Raw genomic sequence first — 10,859 nt, forward strand, 5'->3', positions numbered from 1 at the left:
GTAAACAAAAGACGCTAGCGTGAAAAGCTAGGATAAAACAAGGAAAACTAAAACTTGGTACGAGGACACAAAAGAGTAAACAAAACATTTAGCATGAAAGCTAGACAATAAAGTGGCTTGGCGTGAGAGCTAGCGAGAAAATACATACGAATGATGAGAGTCGTCACTGATGCGCGTGGGCAAATTAGGATCCGAGAATGAGTAAACAGAAAAGGTGAGCTTAAATAGGAGGGTGAAAATTAGTAGCAGGTGTGCGGGGCGAGACTAACAGGTGGACTGATGTGTAACCATAGTGATGGACAAAAACAGGAAATAAACGGGTCAGACTGAGAATGAAAAAACAAACACGTGAAGATCTGAGCAGCAGATCGCAACAATTCCCCCATCATATTTGTGTGTGTATCAACGTTTTTGGATGATCAGAAATTTAGTTTATTCAGCAACATATTTTATAGCTGCTAGAGGACTGATTAAAACAAATTCAATTGATATGTTTTGGTGTCCTTTAGTATTTTTTTTTTAAAATGATGTTAATTTTTTTTCCACATAGAATATATGTTATTGAAATATTTTCTTATACAAAAAAAAATATTGAAGTATGCATTTTTGTGTATTGAGCGGAGTACGTGCAGCCTCCCTCCCATACACCTTCAGCAGTAAAAAAACAAAAAAAGAAAACAAAAATGGGATCAATGTAGATACACTGCACAACTGCTTCTAAAATGTCCATAAAAAGTAGTCAATGTCTCGTGCATGTTTGACAACATCGCAAAACGCCACAGGTAAATGTGCATTAAATGATAGCGTCTCTGTAGTGATGCACCGTTTAGTACATGCAAAATCCTCATTTAAATAAGGCAGTCTGCAACACTTTACAATTGCACACCCAGTCTTAGTAAATCACACGCAAAACGCCCACTAATAGTACACGCTATTTTATAGATTGATCACTCCGTTTAGTGACTGGTATTTGGTTCTTAATAAATCAGGCCCATATTGGAGCTAACAACCAAAACCTATGAAGAAGACAATGTTACTACTGTGTTAGCCATACTTGCCAACCCTTCCGATTTTCCCGGGAGACTCCCAAAATTCAGTGCCCCTCCCGGAAGTCTCCCGGGGCAAACATTCTCCCGAATTTCTCCCGATTTACACCCGGGCAACAATATTGAGGGCGTGCCTTAGAGGCACTGCCTTGGACGTCCTCTACAACATGTCGTCACATCCGCTTTTCCTCCATACAAACAGCGTGACGGCCCAGTCACACAATATATGCGGCTTCAACACACACACACAAGCGAATGCAAGGCATAATTGGTCAACAGCCATACAGGTCACACTGAGGGAGGCCGTATAAACAATTTGAACACTGCAATATGCGCCACACTCTGAACCCACACCAAAAAAGAATGTCAAACCCATTTCGTGAGAACATCCGCACCGTAACAAAACACAAACACAACAGAACAAATAACCAGAATCCCTTGCAATAATACCTCTTCCGGGACGCTTCCATCTCCTGAATTCGGAGGTCTCAAGGTTGGCAAGTATGGCTGGAGAGTGATGGATCTGCGTGTACACATGATGTCCGTTTCTCATTTCTGACTGGCCCCTTATATGTGCCTGCCTATGGAACCGCCTAAAAATAGAAACCGTTATTGACTGCCACAATTTATATTCCTGGTTTATTTTAGTGTATCTTAAAGCCCCAAAGTTGCCATTTAAAACTACTACAGTTGTGCGTCATGTCTCCTCGCTGCTTTTTTGTACAAAATTAAACTACTGAATAAACAACCTGTAAGTTTGTTGATTTCATCATTTTTGTCCAGGGCTGTATCATGCAATGCTTCAGATCCATATGGAGGAAAACGTGGTATGAAGCGTGAAAATATGCCCCCTGGTGGCCACAAGCAACACAGCGATGTCAGTGCAGCAATCAGAGAGGATGACTTTGTTAGTTATTTTCCTACTTACTATGTAACTTTATTGTCTCATCCCAATACGATGACTCTTCACAATTACATTGTGTAGATCTTGGTGGGGCAGTACAGATCGGTTGGTAGAGCGGCCGTGCCAGCAACTTGAGGGTTGCAGGTTCGATCCCCGTTTCCACCATCCTAGTCTCTGAGGTTGTGTCCTTAGGCAAGACACTTTACCCACCTGCTCCCAGTGCCACCCACACTGGTTTAAATGTAACTTAGATATTGGGTTTCACAATGTAAAAGCGCTTTGAGGCACTTGAGAAAAGCGCTATATAAATATAATTCACTTCACTTCAATTCTCATCGTTCACCTGGGCGGAGCAGAGAAAGACTAAAGGCTGAGAAGACATTGCTATGAAAAACGAGTTGAAGGATCATCAATAGGAGTTCTATTGTGACTATACCAGCAAAGCCTTCTCTGCTGGCCTAACATAAACAGAATTCATGATCATAATTAAAGTGATTTTTAATTTACTTTCCCTTAATATCTAGAAGTATTCATATACTCCTCATGTCATATTATGCTCCTTCCAGTGCTGCTGTTTTTAGGTTATAGTTTTTAGAGTTAGAGTTTGCCATGCTGTACGAAATCTGCCCGGAGCTTTTAGAATCAACAATGTGCACTGTAGGTGAACGGACACAAACAGCTGATAGACTATTGTGATAACCAATCAGATCACAAGTTGTTGTCAGTAAGGTCTTCTTGATAGCCTCATGTTCAACGTGACATTTACGCGTCCTGTGATTGGATACTCACTTGTGAGTATCCAATCACAAGTTGCGAAAACAGGAAGTGGCACCGGAGCCATACGAGCCACAGAAAACTCACCGGTACTCACAAAGAGGGAGAGCAAAATGTTATTACGTGGCAGATATATATTTGCAAGACCATTTTCAAGAAGGACACTTAAGAGAAACTACATCTTGTGAGATGAGGTCGGCCGACACCGGACGCTATCCCGGCGGTGAAATAGTTTGCCCGCCACTTTCACACGAATCAGCCGACTACGACTGGTTTTTACGGCGTCAGATGGGTGCTACAAATTGTAAGTTCAAATGTTTTATTTCTTCCATTTTTTCATGTTTCATTTGTTTTATACACTTCTTTTAATTGTGACAGTACCACGTAAGATATGTTTTAATTGCTGAAGCGGATTTATTGAATTTTTAATGTGCCGAAATATAGGCCGTTTTGTACACTGTTGAGGGGATGCAATGCGCAGTAATGTGCAAGTGTGTTTTAGTATAGTATCTCCAGCTGTGTGTATGGGGTGACATCAATTGTGGTATTTTGAGAGGTGAAGTCAGACAAAGTAGGACATCACTGAAGGCCTAGGTGAGAAACGCACGGCCGGCCACTGAACTATGCACATTGTAATGTGTATGCTGATTGTGTGTGTATACACCAAAGAATCTACCGTTGGAGCCCAAAAAGGTCAAAAGACTGTGAGAGCCAATTTTGCATGAAATAATATGTGTGCTTGTTATTCACCTGTTTAACCAGCGCAGTGGCCTTGTGGTTAGAGTGTCCGCCCAGAGACTGGGAGGTTGTGAGTTGAAACCCCAACCAAGTCATACCTCCTGCTTGGCACTCAGCATCAAGGGTTGGAATTGGGGGTTAAATCACCAAATGATTCCTAAGCACGGAGCAGGCTGTTGCTCACTGCTCCCCTCACCTCCCAGGGAGTGAACATGGGGATGGGTCAAATGCAGAGGACAAATTTCACCACAATCGTTGGGACTTTAACTTTTAACTTTAAAAAAAAAAAGGGACTTTTTTCTGATCTTTAAAAGCAATGATGATGGTTCTCTGCCACTGGGAGGCATCTATATATATATATATTTTTTAGATTTTTGTGATTTTATGTCCTGTGCTTTTGTTTACTTTTTAAATAATGTATGTCCTGTTTTGTTAACATTTTAAGCACCTCGTGGAGTTGCACTAATAATTTTGTTGTTTGTAAAACAATGACAATGAAGTTATTCCATTCTGTTCCTTGCGTTAAGCATATCTCATGGTTGATGACAATAATGAATTCTATAAGCAATCTCAGCTATTAAATAAGATAAATGTGTTCACATTAAAAAATATAGACTAAAATACTAGAATGGTTTTCACTTTATTTACAATTGTATGAATAGTATAAACTGTGCATTCTACCTTTATTACTGACTTTACATCAGGTGTGTCAATTTGACATTTTTAAACAAAAGAAACAGCTGTTCTAAATGTGTCCACCGGATGTCGCAATAACAATTCTTTGTATCTTTGTAGACCAGTGGTTCTCAACCTTTTTTCAGTGATGTACCCCCTGTGAACATTTTTTTTAATTCATGTACCCCCTAATCAGAGCAAAGCATTTTTGTTTGAAAAAAAGAGATAAAGAAGTAAAATACAGCACTATGTCATCAGTTTCTGATTTAATAAATTGTATAACAGTGCAAAATATTGCTGACAGCCGTTGTCCTTGGACAGGATACAAACCGTACTTTACCAACCTGCTCCCGGTGCAATCCATACTGGTTTGAATGCAATTTAGATAATGGGTTTCATTATGTAGAGCGCTTTGAGTCACTAGAGAAAAGCGCTATATAAATATAATTCACTTCACTTCACTTCACTTCATTTGTTGTGGTCTTTCTTGAACTATTTGGAAAAAAAGACATAAAAATAACTAAAAACGTGTTGAAAAATAAACAAGTGATTCAATTATAAATAACAATTTCTACACATAGAAGTAATCATCAACTTAAAGTGCCCTCTTTGGGGATTGTAATAGAGATCCATCTGGATTCATGGACTTAATTCAAAACATTTCTTCACAAAAAAATAAATCTCTAACAACAATATTTATGGAACATGTCGACAAAAAATCTAGCTGTCAACACTGAAAACTGCATTGTTGCATTTCTTTTTACAGTTTATGAACTTACATTCATATTTTGTGGAAGTATTATTTAATAAATATATTTATAAAGGATGTTTTGATTGTTGCTTTTTTTTAGAATATTTAAAAAAAATCTCACGTACCCCTTGGCATACCTTCAAGTGCCCCCAGTGGTACGCGTATCACCATTTGAGAACCTTTGTTGTAAATGATGCTACATATGTACAAAATAATCCATATGAATTTAGTACATCAGTAGAGGAAAATGATCAATCTACATAAATAACACACTGTAATTTTATTTTGACATCATTTTTTATCTTGATAAATTGAAAATTAACACCAATGAGAACTGATGAACACATAATTTATTCAGAAAACATTAATAACTACAAATAAAGTATGTATACTGTTAACCGCACAGGAAATTATAAAAATAACCCAACAACATTATGATTTGTACAATTTCAAAATGTGCGTGTTCTAATTTTAAACAGATAAAACAATCTAAAGTTGTCTTTATTTTAAAGTTATCATGCCGTGATTTAACTAGTCTGGCCCACTTGGGAGTAGATTTTTCTCTATGTGGCCCCCGATCTAAAATAAGTTTGACACCCTTGCTTTTCATGAAGTCAGTCAGCAGTGACTGCATTAGTTTGTTGCAGTTTACCACTTAATCCAGTAGAGGTCCCTGTTTTTCTTTATTTGTTTCTCCCATTCCATGGTAGTTAAATCGTATGTGTTTGTATACATATCGAAATGTTGTGGTGTCGTTTCTCGAGTATGTTCCTTATTGTGTTTTACTGAAATATTTCCGTCACTCAATCCTTAGTTTGACATTAAGGCAGCCTAGTGGGCGTGACGACATATGATGCATTTTCTCATTGGCTAATATAGGAAGCAACACGTGGCCAACCAAGGAAAAGAAACAGCTAGTTTGCTAGCTTTTTATGGTAGATTCCTGGAAACAGCAGTACACTCCTGTTATACACAAAAAGTATATTATTTCAAAACAGTCCTGTCATATAGTGGCTTTTTAAATATTTTTTTGCAGTAGGTCCTTTAAACAACGTAGCGCTCTTGTCATATATGAGGATCTTTTAGTTTAGTTTAGTTTAGTTTTTCTGCGGTCAGTAGTCAACAAAATAAACAAACAATTTTACATAAACAAACAGTTGTACATTCATAAATTGACAATTTTACAGACCGAAAGGGTTTAGGCTGAAGTTGAGCACTTATTTCGCCTAACCGTATTAACAATCCCAAATACAAGATGAGCTTCCTAGAGATTTGAAATTTCCTTTACACAACATATTTGAATAGCGTTTTTACAGTAGGTTCTTAAAACAACATAACACTACTATCATATAGAGCAGGGGTTCCCATTACGTCGATCGCGAGCTACCGGTCGACCGCAGAGGTTGTGTCAGTCGATCGCCAGCCAGGCTTTTAAAAAAATAGACCTAAAAATTAGCGATTATCAATCTTCACCAAGACGTCACTTGATTGGCATTCACGGCACCCAAGGGTTTTGTGAGATGATGCTGGCTGTTGCGAGATCATTATCAAGAAAAAATGACCGAGAAGAAGGCGAGAAACACTTTTTATTTCAACAGACTCACGCGCCGTACCTTCCGTCAAAACTCTAAAGGCCGACTGCACGTTTCCTATCTTCACAATAAAAGCCCTGCTTCATGCTGCCTGAGCTAACAAAATAAAGAGTCTCGGAAAGCTGGCGTGCACAAGCGATCGCTCGGAAAGCTGGCGTGCACAAGCGCTCGGAAAGCTTTCCGAGACTCTTATTTTGTTAGCGCAGGCAGCATGAAGCAGCGCTTTTATTGTGAAGAGGAAATGTGCAGTCGGCCTTTAGTGTTTTGACGGAAGGTACGGCGTGAGAGTTTGTTGAAATAAAAAGTTTTTCTTGCCTTCCTCTCTGTCATTTTTTCATAATAATGATCTCGCAGCAGCCAGGGTCATCTCACAAGACCTTCGGGTGCCGTGAATGTCAATCAAGCAAGCTAAAGAATTTGCCGCCAATGTTTTTCTTGTAAAGTGTATGGAAGCTGGATAAATAAGATGCCAAAATCCAACCACTTTCATGTGGTAATGTACGGAAAGGAGGACTTTTTTCTCCTCTATTCGAAAATGTGGGCGTTATCATCACCACTGTCTGATTCCAATCAATGCAAGTCATCAGAATCAGGTAATACACCAAAGTCTATTCTTGTCTACGTGAAAGAAAGACATCTGTATGTGTTACACATGCTTGTATTATCATTAAACACATTTCATTTGTTAACAAAAATGTCTCTTTCATAAATAAATAAATATAAATGATATATATGAATGAGGTAGATCCCCTCGAGTTGGTCAATTGAAAAGTAGCTCGCCTGCAGAAAAAGTGTGGGAACCCCTGATATAAAGTATTTCACTCTTTGAGAAGCATTTTTACAGTAGGTCCTTAAAAACAGAAGAACGCTTTTGTCATATAGATTAGAGGTTCTTAACCTTTTTGACCTCGGGGCCAAACTTTTGTTACGACACAGGGGCCCAATCAAACATTAATACTGAATTAGTACTCTTAAAATACAATCGATATGTATATCTAACCTATATGTACAATATACAACCTTGTCAAAGGGTAAAGAAAGCATCTTTTGATCACAAATTGTATTTTTTTCTATAACACCTAAATGTTAGGCTTCGTACTAAAGAAATATACTGCATAAGAAGGGACTTATAAATATCTGACAAAAAGACAAACATTTACATAAACTTAATCTGTGCTAAAATAACTACACTAAATTAATAATTAATGTTTATGAACTAAACTGTCAATGAAATTTTAGTGCAAATGAAAATACAGTTTTACCACTTAAATCATCATTTTTTAACTTAAACTTCTCTATGACTTAAACTCCAGTTTAATATGGTCATTACTGCCACCATGGTGGAAAAGTGTATCACTGAGTTCCTCTGCGGACCCTCCAGACCACAGGTGTCTTGTGGCCCAACAACGGCCCTATGGTTAAGAACCACTATATAGAGGATCTTTGACAAGTGTTTACAGTCCATCCATCCATCCATTTTCTACCGCGTGTCCCTCTCGGTGTCGCAGGGGTGACTGGGGCCTTTACCAGCTGCAATGAGGCAGAAGTAAGTTCTTAAAAACTAGAGCAGCGGTTCTCAAATGGGGGTACGCGTACCCATGAGGGTACTTGAAGGTATGCCAAGGGGTATGTGAGATTTTTCAAAAATATTCTAAAAATATAGCAACAATTCAGAAATCCTTTATAAATATATTTATTGAATAGTATTTCAAGAAAATATGAGTGTAAGTTCATAAACTGTGAAATAGAAATGCAACAATGCAATATTCAGTGTTGACAGCTAGATGTTTTGTGGACATGATGCATAAATATTGATGTTAAAGATTTATTTTTTTGTGAAGAAATGTTTAGAATGAAGTTCATGATTCCAGATGGATCTCTATTACAATCCCCAAAGAGGGCACTTTAAGTTGATGATTGCTTCTATGTGTAGAAATTTGTATTTATAATTGAATCACTTGTTTATTATTCAACAAGTTTTTAGTTATTTTTATATCTTTTTTTTCTAATAGTTCAAGAAAGACCACTACAAATGAGCAATACTTTGCACTGTTATACACTTTGATAAATCAGAAACTGGTGACATAGTGCTGTATTTTAGTTCTTTATCTCTTTTTTTTCAACCAAAAATGCTTTGCTCTGATTAGGAGGTACTTGAATTAAAAACATGTTCCCAGGGGGTACATCACTGAAAAAAGGTTGAGAACCACTGCCCTAGAGGATTTTTCACAAGCGTTTTTACAGTAAGTCTTTAAAAGCAGAAGAACGCTACTTTGTTATAGAGGATGTTTGACCAGCGTTTTTACAGTAAATGTAAATGGGTTATACTTGTAAAACGCTTTTCTACTTTCAAACTACGGCTTCCTCCCACCGCCAAAAACATGCAACTGGGGATAGGTTGATTGGCAAAACTAAATTGGCCCCAGTGTGTGAATATGAGTGTGAATGTGAGTGTAAATATTGTCTGTCTATCTGTGTTGGCCCTGTGATGACGTGGCGACTTGTGTGGGGTGTACCCCGCCTTCCGTCCGAATGCAGCTGAGATAGGCTCCAGCTCCCCCTGCAACCCCAAAAGGGACAGGCGGTATAAAATGGATGGATGGAAGTACTCACAGAGCTTTGACACTATTTCCACAGTCACCCATTAAGACACTGATGGCAGGAGCTGCCATGAAAGGCCCTAAACACGACCCATCAGGACCAAGGATGAAGTGTCTTACTCAAGGACACCACCGACGTGAATGGGGGAAGCTGGGGATCGAACCAGGAACCCTTAAGTTGCTGGCACGGCCGCTATACCACGTGAGCCACAACGTCCCAAGTAGGTTTTTAAAAACAGCAGAATGCTTCTGTCATATAGAGCAGTGGTTCTCAACCCTTCTTCAGTGATGTTCCCCCTGTGAAGATGTTTTTAATTCAAGTACCTCCTAATCAGAGCAAAGCATTTTTGGTTGAAAAAAAGAGATAAAGAAGTAAAATACAGCACTATGTCATCAGTTTCTGATTTATTAAAGTGTATAACAGTGTAAAATATTGCTCATTTGTAGTGGTCTTTCTTGAACTATTTGGGGAAAAAAAGATATAAAAATACCGTATTTCCTTGAATTGCCGCAGGGCATATAGTATGTGCCTGCCTTGAATTACTGCCGGGTCACGAGTGACACTTCCCCTGTCATCATTTTCAAAATGGAAGAGGCTAATTTCAATACCGGTAATTTGAAATCCCATAAAGGGAAGAAGATTAAGAGCTATTCAGTAGGATTTAAGGTCTAAGCTTACATCAAAATCAAATTAAGTGCCGGAGTGAGAAGAGGTTTTAAAATATTTAGCGCATGCTTACTTTTACCGCATGCCTTTGGTAAGTGCCGGAGTGAGAAGAGGTTTTAAATTAATTAGCGCGACGGCGGCAATTCAAGGAAATACGGTAACTAAAAACTTGTTAAAAAATAAACAAGTAATTCAATTATAAAAAAAGATTTCTACACATAGAAGTAACCATTAAGTTAAAGTGCCCTCTTTGGGGATTGTAATAGAGATCCATCTGGATTCATCAACTTCATCCTAAAGATTTCTTCACAAAAAAGGAAATCTTTAACGTCAATATTTATGGAACATGTCCACAAAAAATCTATCTGTCAACACTGAATATTGCATTGTTGCATTTCTTTTAACAGTTTATAAACTTACATTCATATTTGGTTGAAGTATTATTCAATAAACATAATCTATAAAGGATTTTGGAATTGTTGCTCTTTTTAGAATATTAAAAAAAAATCTCACGTACCCCTTGGCATACCTTCAAGTACCCCCTGGGGTATGCGTACCCCCATTTGAGAACCACTGATATAGAGGATCTTTAACAATATTTTTTGCTGTTGGTCCTTAAAAACAACAGCATAGTCCTGTTTTATAGAGAATCTTTGACAAGCGTGTTCATAGTAGGTCCTTAAAAACAGCAGTGCGCTTTTGGCATATAGAGATTCTTTGTGTGGGTCCTTAAAAGCAACACAAAACAAACAAGCAAGCAACAAAAACAGTGCACTCCTCTCATATAGAAGATCTTTGAAAAGTGGTAAACAACCTGAGCATATTTTCCCAAAATGATGACTTTAGCGTGGTTTTATCTTATCCAATCTTTGGAGATGCCTCTGTTGATTCCAATCAAGACAAATTTTGCAGGTTAAATAAAAGTAACTTTGAGTAAAAAAAAAAATAGTTGCATGAATAATGTACATAGGCTTGACAGTATTTATTATTAGACAATAGGAACAAACAGAGTAATGCTCTTTTACTGCTGGTTAAGATGGGCGGGGCTTGGAAAACTCCGCCTGTACAACAAGGTGACTTAAGGAAGTCCCAGTGAAGTCCCGCCCCTCCCA

This window comes from Nerophis ophidion, linkage group LG16 (genome assembly GCF_033978795.1).
Source record: "Nerophis ophidion isolate RoL-2023_Sa linkage group LG16, RoL_Noph_v1.0, whole genome shotgun sequence".
Lineage (NCBI taxonomy): Eukaryota > Metazoa > Chordata > Actinopteri > Syngnathiformes > Syngnathidae > Nerophis > Nerophis ophidion.